This window comes from Perissodus microlepis, chromosome 1 (genome assembly GCF_051167445.1).
Source record: "Perissodus microlepis isolate ML-2025 ecotype Zambia chromosome 1, ASM5116744v1, whole genome shotgun sequence".
Classification (NCBI taxonomy): domain Eukaryota; kingdom Metazoa; phylum Chordata; class Actinopteri; order Cichliformes; family Cichlidae; genus Perissodus; species Perissodus microlepis.
This window is the reverse complement of record NC_140461.1, coordinates 12,833,414-12,845,873: the sequence shown is the minus strand read 5'-3', so window position 1 is coordinate 12,845,873 and position 12,460 is coordinate 12,833,414. Positions and strand designations below refer to the sequence as shown.

The 12,460-nt window shown below is 41.9% G+C and overlaps 1 protein-coding gene across 4 annotated transcripts in view; it reads left to right on the top strand.

Moving 5' to 3' along the window:
- Positions 1–228: 228 nt before the first annotated feature.
- LOC146393525 (talin-2) overlaps positions 229–12,460 on the top strand; it is a 102,560-nt gene continuing 90,328 nt past the window's right edge. The window contains exon 1 of one of the 4 annotated variants that reach the window (XM_084930474.1): positions 229–392. The gene's annotated coding sequence lies outside the window, so the exon portion shown is untranslated. Of the gene's footprint in view, positions 393–489; positions 730–884; positions 1,226–12,460 lie in introns of those variants that run through there. The other 3 variants (XM_084930449.1, XM_084930457.1, XM_084930465.1) reach the window with 3 other exon arrangements.

Below are 12,460 nucleotides of genomic sequence, written 5' to 3'. Positions count from 1 at the left end.
TCTGGTTTTAGCACATCAATGCTCGTCCGTTACTAAAAAGAAGAAGAAAAAAATAGGAAGAAAAAAAAAACCCGTGTGAAACTAACACTACATCACCGAACCCGATCCATTTTGTAGTTTAACTGGGTACAGATATGACCAAATGGACTACAAAACGCTTGGGCCATTAATAATGACGCATTTCCTCTTTGCCCCACCGTAGGATTATCCCCCCCTCCCCTCCCCATTTACGCACACACATACACGGTACCTCTGCTGCTCACACACTGTTGGCCACTTGGAAATTTCCCCTCAACGCGCAGGATATTTTAGTGCTGAGGAGCGGGGCTGCCGGCTAATGTGCATCTTCTCAGGGCTGACTTGCCTGAAATGCCCCAGCAGAGGATTTGAAGGTAGGTTTACACCCCCCCTGTAATCGGTTTAATCTGGTGACCATCTCCCCCCCTGGCAGCAGCAGATCTGCCTGACCTCTCCGACCAAGCTTTTTAATCAAACTGCATGCTGTGTGTGAGCGTGAGAGTCCCAGCCCCTCTCTCTGCTCTGTGACTGCGCTGCATTTTTTTCTGAATGGATCTGCGGTCTTTCAGTCGCCGTGATGCTCATTTGAATTAACGAAACTTGTGGGGGTCTCTAATTGCTGACTTTTGTGGTTGCATCGCGTCGTTTTTTTTGCTTTTTCTTTCTTGGGCGACTTGTACAGACCACATGGTTGCAGCAGGGGGTCGCCCGGTGAGTTTGGTTTTCTGTCTCTTATCTTTCCGTTTTCCCTTCTTTTGGCCTTTGAAGCCGCAGGATCGAGCGTGCGGTGAGTGCGGAGTCTAAAGAGTTCACGGAGCGGCTGGTATCCTAACTTGCATTGCACTGGCCGGAGAAAACCAACCTCCGCCATGTTTCCATGTCAGTCAAGCTGCCTCTCGTACGAGCAGGCAATTGTTTCCAACTTTTTAAATCGTTGTTTTTCACGCGCTTGCGTCGGAAACGCACGCGTTAAAGGCTGCAACCTGTACGAAGCCAGTTACAATCGCCCAATATCACATGGCTTGCAGGAGGAGGACGAGGAGGGGAGCACCTATGTTTGAGCTGTGGGCGTTATTGCCACCTTTTATCCATGGCTGAGTGCACGTGATTGCCATTCTTCTGGCTAACCTGTGATGGAAAATGCGAACCGCGACATCTTGGAGTAATGTATGGCTCCACCACTGCAGCAGGTTGTATTGACTAAATGGTGAGGATGAGTGGCTCAGCTGCCACACCCCTTCATAGAAAGACGAGGCTGGTTATGTTTTTACACTGATCACATGTTGTTGTTGTTGTTATTATTAGTATAGCAGGGAATCTGATGATGTCTCCAAATGTCTCTTCTTGTGTGGCGTGGGACTGAGCTGGGAGATCACGTGTGTGTGTGTGTGTGTGTGTGTGTGTGTGTGTGTGTATGCTAAGTTTGTGTGTGAGGAAGGATCAGTGCAGGCCATCGCTGCTAGTATTAGAATGAATGGACCTATCAGCAGCCTGGGAATTTCAGCGAGCCTGGTGTGTAGACTGTGACAGTTCTCATGAGATTGCTGGCCAGGTATGGAGGAAGAGTTGCCTGTAATGCAAAAGTATTCTCCTGAAGACCCCCCCCCCCCCCCCTTCATACGCACACACACACCTCCTTTGGATCCCCCCCACACTTCCCTTGAATTCCTCCACCCCCAAAAGCTGCCCAGACCTTGGCTTGTCAGAAGAAGACACATGACCTTATTGGCTGCAGGCTTGAGTGTGTGTGTAGTGCCTCGGGAGAATGCTCTCCTGTGACTGTTCTTTTAGGTATGTTGAACATGAGTCTGAGCGTTGCGATCCGGCTGACAGTAAGGACAGCGTACCCCGTGGGGAATGCTCGGCAGATATCGGATATGTTTGCCCGGAAATCTATAGTTAATAAAGAGGCTTCAGCAAAAGAGAATGTCATCGCTCCACCTCAAGTTGCCCTTTGTTAAAATCTGTCCTTTCAAAATGGCAGCTCTCGTCTAATGAGCCCAGCTTCTGTTTTCGCGTGCTTATCATTTATTCTTCTGTACATCTCTGTGAAAATGTCATTTTCCCGAGCCCCCGTACCTAGCTGTTACTATCTGCCGTCGCCGCTGCTTGGTATGCAGCTCTGGCACCGGCGACGACACCGATCATTTATTAAACTGGCCAAACTCACTCTGGCTTCCTTGACATAAAAGCAGCAATCAACAGCGTTTTCATTACATTAGCAACCGTGCTGACCTTTTGGAGAGTGTGTTTATGCATCCATTACACTCTTAGTAGTTTTTCAAAGCGAAGTCCTGCACAAAAGCCCTTTTTATTTTTCTTTCTTTCTGTTTTTTTTCCCCCAGTGTAACTGTTCAGTTATTTGGTGCTGAAGTCAATGGAGATGGAGTGAGAATTGCAGAGATGTTCTTGATGAAGTATTTCATTCTGCATTTCAAAGTATCACACATTTTCTTTTCTTTTTAAAGATTTCTCACATTAATAAATGCTTTATGTATAGGTTTAGCAGAAGTTTACAGCTGGAAGATTGCATGGATTGTGATAATCATTTAGCTTGTCGATATCTGTTGGGGGTTTTAACTTTCAATGAAAATGTGCTCCTGGCTTCAAGTCCAATCTGTGGGGTTACTCATCAGCTGCACATGGCTAGTTTATTGATTTTTGTCATTGTTCTGCATGAAATCGGGCCTCTGCTGTCACCTCTGACCACAGAGAGGAAGTAATGAGCAAACTGTAATGACACTTTAATGACACTGATAATGCAGCGGATTAGTTTGCGGTTGCCATGCTCAGCCAGATATTTCTGCTGTGCTCTGTTGGCAGGGGGAAAAGGAACATACAGAAAGTGTTATTTTCATGGTCAGGGTCAGCAGTGTTGTTGTGTACAGCGAGCAAATTCAAGTTTTCTATTGAGATTTCCTTTGAGAGACTGCAAGAGGGGAAAAAACACTCTGCTTGTGAATTGTTTACCCTTTAAAAAAGTATTTTATGCAAAAGCTGCAAAGTGAACAGACTATTTGTAATGCAGGTGGAGGGAAAACAGTGAAAGTTGTGCAACGAAAGCTACATTCATCAAACGTAATACAGCTTAGGTTCAAAATTCTGAAGCTGCAGCTATCCCTTGATGCTCGTTCCAGCGTCGCTCTGAGGTAAACCAGCTCTGGTTGCTTTTAATGCTGCACTGACCTCGTGAAGCTCTGTCTCTACTCTTCGTTTGTTTCCCAGGGCAGCTCCCAGCTGGTCACCTGGAATTAATTTTGTTGTTTTTTTTTTAACGTGGCTCTCAGGGCCTGAAACAAATGTTTGGAGCTGGTTGCCAGATTGGTAACTAAGCATCACTGTTTGGCTGAGAAAGCTGGCAAAGATAATTGGTGTAGTTTAAACTGTTTGAGTGACAATGTTCTTATGTGGGTATGCAATTATAGATGATCATCGTATGAATTACTTGTCAGGGTGAAAAGGGGAGTGATGACCTCAAGCATGCCTAATCACATTTGCAGTTTGACTCATGTCACATTGATACTGTTGATTTGTTTAACGATGACATTAAAGCTTTTACTCCTGAGCATGCACTGAGCAGGCTTAGTCAGAATAGTTTCATCTATGTTCAGCCTTCGTACTTGGATACACGGCGCCTGCTTGCCCTTGTTTAGGGACGTCTTGTTGGGCTATTTTACATCATCTGTTCTTCTCTTTTGCTACTTTGTTAGTTCAGCCTCTGAACAACTAGACTAGCAGACTTTTATCAGTCGTGAATGGTTGATGGTCTAACTTTCCATCTCTTAAATCAGGTTTTTGTTTGGCTTCAGCATGTCAGTATGTGTGGTGGGTCCCTTTGGTGAAACGAACATTTTGACATTTATCTTTGTCCTTTATGTTCTTCAGCCTCAGTGATGGAAAAAAGCATAGCTGTAACTTTGGATTCAGCTAATGATTCTTTTCAATCCATGGGTGCAAATGTGCTCTTAAATATAATCCTTGAGATTTATTTAAAAAGAGTGTTTTGTTTTTGTTAAGCAAAAGCTATTCAGTGGTTTATACTCTCTACATACCTTTCTTTGAAGCTCTTTGCACTGTTACTGGTGGAGTCCAACATTCCCGCCTTGTATTCTAACAACCTGTGTATGCATAACTGCAGTGTGAGTTTGCATGGCTGCTCTGTAAGCAAATAAATCAGTTCTTCTGCTGTGTTTATGACAAATTAAATACTCGAGGAGCGCTTGCAGCCCACATTAAACCCCACCTGATGCTGCTGTGTAAATCAAAGTGTTAAATCAGATAGGCCTGACCCAGTGACAAGATTTACAACTTTAATGTTTCATGTCAGCTCACAGAGTTCATCTGAAAAGGCTCTGTAGGGCCATTTTCATGGAGGCAAGAGCTTCAACATGGCCGTATGGCTGACCTGCACACAGTAGAGGCAGAAGTGTCTGTTCCATTGTTACATTTCTTGTTCTGCGGTTCTGGCTACAACTGCAGAATTCTCTCTATGTATAATAATTTTTTTTCAGTTCAATTTAAATCAGTTTTATTTATGTGCTAAATAACAACAGCCGTCACCTTAAGGCGCTTTATATTTTAAAATAATGAACCCAAAATAATAAATAAATAAATACAAATTTATTTATATTGCACCTTTCTAGACAGAATCACAAAGTGCTGCACATAAGATAACGAGTCATAAAAAAAAAAAAATATATATATATATATATATATATATATTTTTTTTTTTTTAAAAAAAAGAAAAGACATAGGGCTGTAGCAGATTTGAGGTGTAGGCTGGTGGCAGTCCGTGCACAGCTCTGTAAGTCAAGACCAGGATCTTAAAATGGACTCTAAATTCAACAGGAAGCAGTGGAGATGAGATAGCAACGGTGTCACATGTGAATACTTAGAGGATTTTGTCAAAAGCCTAGCTGCAGACGATCCAGAGAACCTTTGCTTAGACACATAAACAGCGAGTTACAATAGTCCAAGCGCGAGGAAATAAATGCATGTATAGCAATCTCCAGTTCAGAGCGAGATAAAATCGGGCTTAGCTTAGCCACATTTCTTAAATGATAAAAACAAGACCGAACCAGAGATTTCACATGACCATCCAATGTGAGAGTCGAGTCAAAAGTGACACCTAAATTCCTGATAGAGGATTTAACATACACTGAGGCTACGCCCACACGTACCCGGGTATTTTTGAAAACGCAGATTTTTTTTTTTTTATGCGTTTGCACCTTTCGTCCACACGTAAACGGCGTTTTCGGTCACTGAAAACGAAGATTTCTAAAAACGCCTGCCAGGGTGGATATTTTCGAAAACTCAGTTTTTGCATTTACGCGTGGACGAGGAAAACGGAGAAAACGCAGCGTCAAAGGTGTGCGCCTTTTTTTTGACGTCACACTGTGCGCCACGTTATTGTTTCAGTGAAATGAATTTCTACAATACTGTTAATTGTACTCTCTGCAGTGTTTAAATGCTTACATATACACACAGTTACTGTCCCTCCACACATACGACTTGGTTCTGCTTCTATCCCCCAGCTTTGTTTACTTTTTCCCACCGAGGCTTCTAGACTTCTGATTGGCCAACATTTCTACAGGGTTAGGAATATATCACCACCTGTTGCTTTGGCATGTTCCTAGCAGCGTTTTCCTTCATTTCTGCATTTACGTGTGGACAGGATTATTTTTTAAAACGGAAACGGAAAATCTCCGTGGAATGTAAGCGTTTTGGGCCGTATCAATGAGGACGCACAACTCTGTGAAAACGACTGAAAACGCTAGTGTAGACGCGGAGCGTTTTCAGACAAAAACACCGTTTTCAAATCTACCCGGGCTAGTGTGGACGTAGCCCGAGAGAGGACCAAGAGCTTTCACTATCTGCAATAAAAATCTGCCAGGAGCACATACGAGGACTTCGGTTTGCCCCTCGTTGAGTTGGAGGAAATTGTCAGCCATCCAACGTTCTAACAACCTGTGTTAGAACGGAGAAAACCTCAACAATCAGACAATCAGCAATTACTTGGCAACAGTGCGAAGGAAAAACTCCTTTTTTAACAGGAATAAACCTCTAGCAGAACCAGGGTCAGGGATGCACATGACCGATCAGGGTGAGAGGAGGAAGGCAGGACAATAGACACACTGTGGATGATTAAATGCAGAGTGGTGTGTGAACATCACTGTTCAGTGGGAAACCCCCAGTAGCCTAGTCCTGCTGCAGAGTAACCTGGGTAGGATTCAGGGTCACCTGGTCCAGCCCTAACTATATGCTTTAGCAAACAGTAAAGTTTGAAGCCTAATCTTAAAAATATAGAGAGAGTCTGTCTCCATAATCCAAACTAGGAGCCATCCTATAAACCACATGTAAGCCAGCATTCTGAGAGCAAAGTGCTTTGTTGGGGTGATGTGGTACTATGTAGTCTTTAAGATAAGACGGGCCTGACTATTCAAGACCTTGTATGTGAGGAGAAGGAGTTTGATTCTGGATTTAACAGGGAGAGGCAGAAAGATTAAAATACAAAGGGTTCTTTCTTTCAAACTTCAGTTTGTACAATTAAATGTCTCACATGCTGGGAAGAAAAAAAAACGGAATATTTTGGTGTTCTTTATGCCAGGATCTGACTGGAGACATTTTAATGAGTGTCTGGCCCAGTTCAAGTTAACAAAAAAGAGAATTTTACAGTTTGTTGTGCCCAACCTAGGCATGCATGGCCTTAAACGCAAGAGTGAAATCACAAGATTCCCATCAGAGAGGCTCCCTGTGCCTGCCTCCTCCTCATGTGCAGTTTTTGGGTAGTGTCAGATAGAGAAACAATTGGATAACTTTCGATTATCCTTCATTTATGAGGTTAGAACTGGCAGCAAGTGATTGGCTCATAACATATTGAAGTCTCAGTGCCAGGCTTTTTAATTCTTTAAAATGTCTGTGGGGAAAAAAAAAAAATATATTGTATTGCGACATTAAAAAATGAACAGTGTAAAGATTAATGCCCAGATATTAAAGAATACCACCAGTTGAACAAGCAAACAAGTGCACTGATTGTGATGTGTAACTTTAGGATGATGGTTACAGTTGGATGGATGCAGCAGAGGCTGCCTTCTTGGCACATCGTATCTACTTTCTGTTTTTTCCCACCTCCCACTGAGTTCTCGTTTGCCTGCCTCCCACTCACTTCACCATCCCATGTAGATTGCATCACAAATAGAAGCCAGTACCGTGACTGCCCACTGGTAACATGAAGAGCTATTTCTGCACAACTAGCCTTTCCTAATTGATTAGTTTTAAATACTCAGCATGACTCAAGGGCAGGACATGTTCACTGTGTGTGTGTGCGCCGAGGGGGTGGTGGTTTCTGTTTTGTCTAAAATTAAACATGAAGTATGTTTTAGGAGGAGCAAGCAGTCTGTCTGAGCAACTGTTGCCCTGCAGCAGGCTCCATATGTGGCTCTGTACATTCTTTGATACGAGGCGGACGACCCTCAGTCTGGTTTAAAAATACAAAATTTTGGTCATGCCTTGCAGTTTGGAGCAGCGGTAGCCAGTATGGTTGTCATAGAGACGAGAGATGGAAACTCATGCTGCTTACTACGACAACAGGGTTTTAAACTGGAACAAATGAGTGCTATTGTGCCCAGAAATACATTTATATTTTGTCCCGAATCATACTTTCTAGCATTAAAGCATCTAATGTGGGCTTATAACACAGGATATTCTTATTTGGCAACAGAGGAGCTGAGAATTTACTGTCCTGCCAAATTGATTTGTCAAATGTTCCACACCTGAAAGAACAGAGCTTCCAACCTCGACGCAGCAGTTATCTATCTCTGTCAAAACTAGAGATGGTCGATCCTTCAGCTGGAACACAGACGTTCTTATGCTGTCTGACAATCGCGTTCATAAATTCAGAAAATAATACCGTGTTGAATATGATGTAGCGCTCTAAAGGTGAAGTGTGGCGAAGTAATCCTGTTTCAGTTTAGTACTTTGAAATGAACACCAGTCATTGCTGAATTCCAGTGCTGTTTTTGTTTTTTTTTTTGCTTTAAGTGCTTGTGATGGGGCTGTGTTGCAAGCTTTTGGATTATAATAATGAACTTTGGTTTTAGTGTGCATCTATTATGTTAATGAGCGCGAATGGTTGTCTGTCTCTGTGTGTTAGCCCTGCGACTGGATGGATGGATGGATGTTTTTATCTCTTTATAAACCTATTTGTGCTGGCCTCCACAATAGTCCCAGGTTTCCATGTGGTGCTTCGGGAAAATAACTTGCCTGCCCCAGGGTAGCTGTTCTGCTTGTAATCTAAACTCACTATGATGAAACACATGTCCTTTTAAGCTACATAAACATCTGTAAGACAGATCAGTGTTTCTTGGAACAAATCCAGGTTCTCTTTAAAACATCAGCTTGCAGTTTCAGGGCTTTTGGACAAAGTCAACCATCATCTCAATTTTTGGATGAAAGAGTATCTGCTCTGAAATGTGTTTCAGGTTACAGCTGAGCTCTTCAGCTATTACTGGACTGCATCTCTGGCAGAAATCCATGCTGCCGTAGTTGCCACCTCGAGGCTCATGCCTCTTAGTCACCAGGGCAGAAATGAAACCTAATCAGGTGTGTGGTACTCCTAGTTCACTGCAAACAGTGTAGATTGGCTGTTTTGTACAAAACCACATGTGGCCAGCCACCCTTGTGAACCATGTTAGTATGTAACATGCTGTAATTTTCACATTTCTCTTCAGCAAATCTTACATTGCTTAAGGCAGTAAAATTCAATCTTCATTTACCCTCCTCTTCTCTCTGCTTGGGGGTTGTTTGATCTGGCTGAAGTAACCAGAAAACGTAATAGTTGCCTAAAGGTTGCAGGATCTTGTCTGTTAAATAGAGAATGTAATAGAGTCAGTCTGCAGTAGAAATTAAACTATGCAGCTATCTCTGTGCTACAGCAGTGGTTTAACTTCATGAATCGACTAATGAATCTTTGAAGTCGGGAGTTGTACATGTGATGATGAATTTCTCAGAACTCTTTCAGATTATAGGGATTCTCTAAATGTTGTCTTTCTTAGTAATTGTTTTCTGATTACACATCTTATGCCTGTTTCTCTTGGATAACTTGCATGTAATAATTTAAACACTGAAAAACTCCAACTGCTGGTCAGTAAAGAGAATATTGGGCATTTACTAGATTTCACACTAGCAGTCTCGGTCTACTTATCAAAGGTTGTTGTCCTGTCTCTTTTAACCAACCCAAAACTTCAGATGCCGGACCATTGTCCAACAAAAAGAGCAAGAGTTTTGCTGTGGTGTAAGAAGACAACAGCATAAAGAAAGGAAAAATGTACTGCTGTGGTGGTATGCGAGCAGCATCTCCAGAATTCATTGGGAATCTAGCGAATCCACTGCCATTAAAAATGGTGGATGAGCACATCATGATTTGATTGCTCTGCCAATGAAAACCTCAGACCCACCCTTCTATTTTAAAGATGAGGACATGTTTCTTCTGTCGCTTTGAAGCCGCCTGGGCAGTTGGGGAATAACGTCATGACGAAGTCATGGACAAATGGTGTTCTCGTTACTCGACACGAATGTTGTTTGTTGACAAATTTCAACATTTGTGTCACTCATCAAATTATTTCTGTTGCTGTGACATAGCGCTTCGTGAAAAATAATCCTACTCTGGAATTCCCCCTGGAAGCTGTTGTGGAGCAGCTTGGAGCTTTGTTGCACAGGGGTGAGTGTTCATTCTGGGAGTACTGGAAATGTATTCCACCATCACCCGTTAGCTCCTCCCTAGCCCTCCTGCAGCCTGGGGTGGCTATTCTTGGTTTTCCCATAAGTATAAATTCTTGCTCTAAATGCTTTTCATGGGGAGTCACCTCTCTGTATAAGGCCGCCCTACTGGCAGAGGGACCGAAATGGCTTCAGTGTTGCAGAGCAGAAAGAGCAAATGGTCTGGACGTGAAAATCATGAACTATCACAGTAAAACTTCACATCATTTACCTTTAACGGATCACATCAGACGTGGCTGTTTTTCTTTAGTGATGGTGAAAGGTGTATGTTTGTAGGCTGGGCACCTTTACCAATTTAACATAATATAACATAAAATGAAACACCATATGTTCATGCAGATTTTCCCATATTATTTACTACATGGTCGCAGGCAGGCCTTAATGCTTTAAAACTATTATAGTTGCTATAAACGAGAACTTTGAAAATCTTTGATAAAGGGCTTTGATAAAGTGTTGTTAAATGCATTTGTCTTATTTAGAAAATTGTGCCTAACATGGCTCCTTCACCACTTAGTTTATTACTATCAGTGCAAATAGAAATCAAATTACAAGGCGTTTGACTAGAAAGAACTGGATTATTCCTTTGAGGTTCTGTAGGTCAGTCTGCATTTTCTATAAAGGCTCCAAAACAGCTCCCATCAGTATCAGAGAGCAGAACACATACATTTTTAAACATCAGTTAAACACATGGTTGATTGCTAATGTGTTTTGTCAGCACTGAGTTGACTTTATCCTCTTGTTACCAACATGCCTCTCTTTAGTATGTTTATCCTTTCTTTCTCTTTTCCTTTTTTATCTTTGCAAAGTTTATGTTGTAGTATAGGTTATTTTTAAAATCCGGATGATGGGACGATGAGGCGTCTTGCTGAGGCTTCTCTCTAGCCGAATCCTTTTCTAACCTGGCTACTGCGGCCGGCACGTTGACTCACATTTGTGTCTAGAGTTGGTTGCTGGCCACTTTGGGTCACTGTGGTTTGGTTCTTTGTTTTAACTTCATGTTATTTTGTATACAAACCGAGTCCCAGCTACGTCAAAGGCATTTGCTCATCCTGTATTTTTTGCCACTATTTGCCTTATAGATTTGTTGATGTTAGTATGTTGTGGTAATTATGTTTACTGTCACTTGACATGCCAGTTGGAACCACCATCCTGCACCCTCCTGGTTCACATTAGCCCTAGACCTAACCTCTTCATCTAAAAAAAATACTACAATGAATGAATGATAGATTTATTTTTTAAATGTCTTGTAATATCATAAGTTTTGCGAATCCTTTATCAAGTTTAATTGTGTTGTGAAAATCCGATATTCTGCGAGTCCTTTTTTGTAAAATCTGACTGGAGGCATATTTTGTGTTCGAACATTATACTAATATTCTTTTATAATTTTTTTCCCTTCTTTGCTTTCCTCTTGGTATGATGCTTTTTTCCCCCCAGATACTTTTGCATAGTATGTGTCTCACTTTGCACCCCTCACAAACGTATCCAACCTGACGCTGCAAAATTCTGCAGATGGATGGCACCAGAAATAGCACTTTAAGTGGCTGTTAATGTATGAGTGTTACACAATCACACTGTCAGGGCTCCTTTGCCCTTGGCCGAAGCCTTTCTGTCTGGAACAGGCTTGTGCTTCCCACCTCCCTGCAAACCTCTGATGTTGCATGTGGATGTTGTAGACTTTGAAAAGAGCTATATAAGGGAAACCATTCTTTGTTTATTAGTTAAAGGAGAGCACACGGGAGCGCTGCCAGGCCACTCGGAGTAGAAAATGGGGACAGTAAGAAGAAGACAAACCACCACTCAAACAGAGTGTGCTTTGCTATGTGGAGTTGTAAACATTGCCTCCCCCCCTCCTTTTATTTTTTTTTAAGGCAGTGAAACGATTCAGGCAGCTGGCTTACATTACATGTGGAGAGCTCAGTGTTAATCAAGTGGCTTAAAATAGGATTTTATATGTGCAATGGGTTATGGACAGTGCACACTAATGCAGCTAGCCCCCAAGAATACTGTGGTAACATTAGCTGCCACTGACTGAGTAGAGTCTGCTGGCTGCAGACGTCTCTTCTTCTGCTACAGTTTCATTGCATTTTTTAAAAGTGTAATCAACAAATAAGATATGCCATATTAACATGTTACAATTTAACTCTTTTTTTTTTTTTCCTTCCATATGGATCATCTTTACATGCTTAAGAAGCATAGTGAAAAGTGCACATTACATTGGCTGTGACAGGTGACAGCTGCAAGATGGCGGTTAGGCTGCTAAATGTACTACCTGTATAGGGCTGTTCGATATAACGATATATATTGGATGACGATATAAAAACGTCTATCGTTTCATTTTACGCTATCGTTTGTTTCGTGGTGTCACAAAATAAACTGTTTACGGCAATATTTTTTCATCGTTTTGATGGTCACTGTAGTGGCTATATTAATTTCTTAAAGTTCTCTCTTTCTCTTATATTTAATATAACCACACTACAGACGGACAAGCGCCTGTTTTTATGCATTATGGTTAGCAACAACGACGGTAACACCATCGCGTGTCCGCTTGTTTATGTTCCACATAAACCTTTCACAATAAAGCTCAAGATCCTGTTGAGACTTTTCAAAATAAACTGAATCACGTGAAAGAGCAGATTATTTACGGATGAGAATTAAAAAAGAGCCG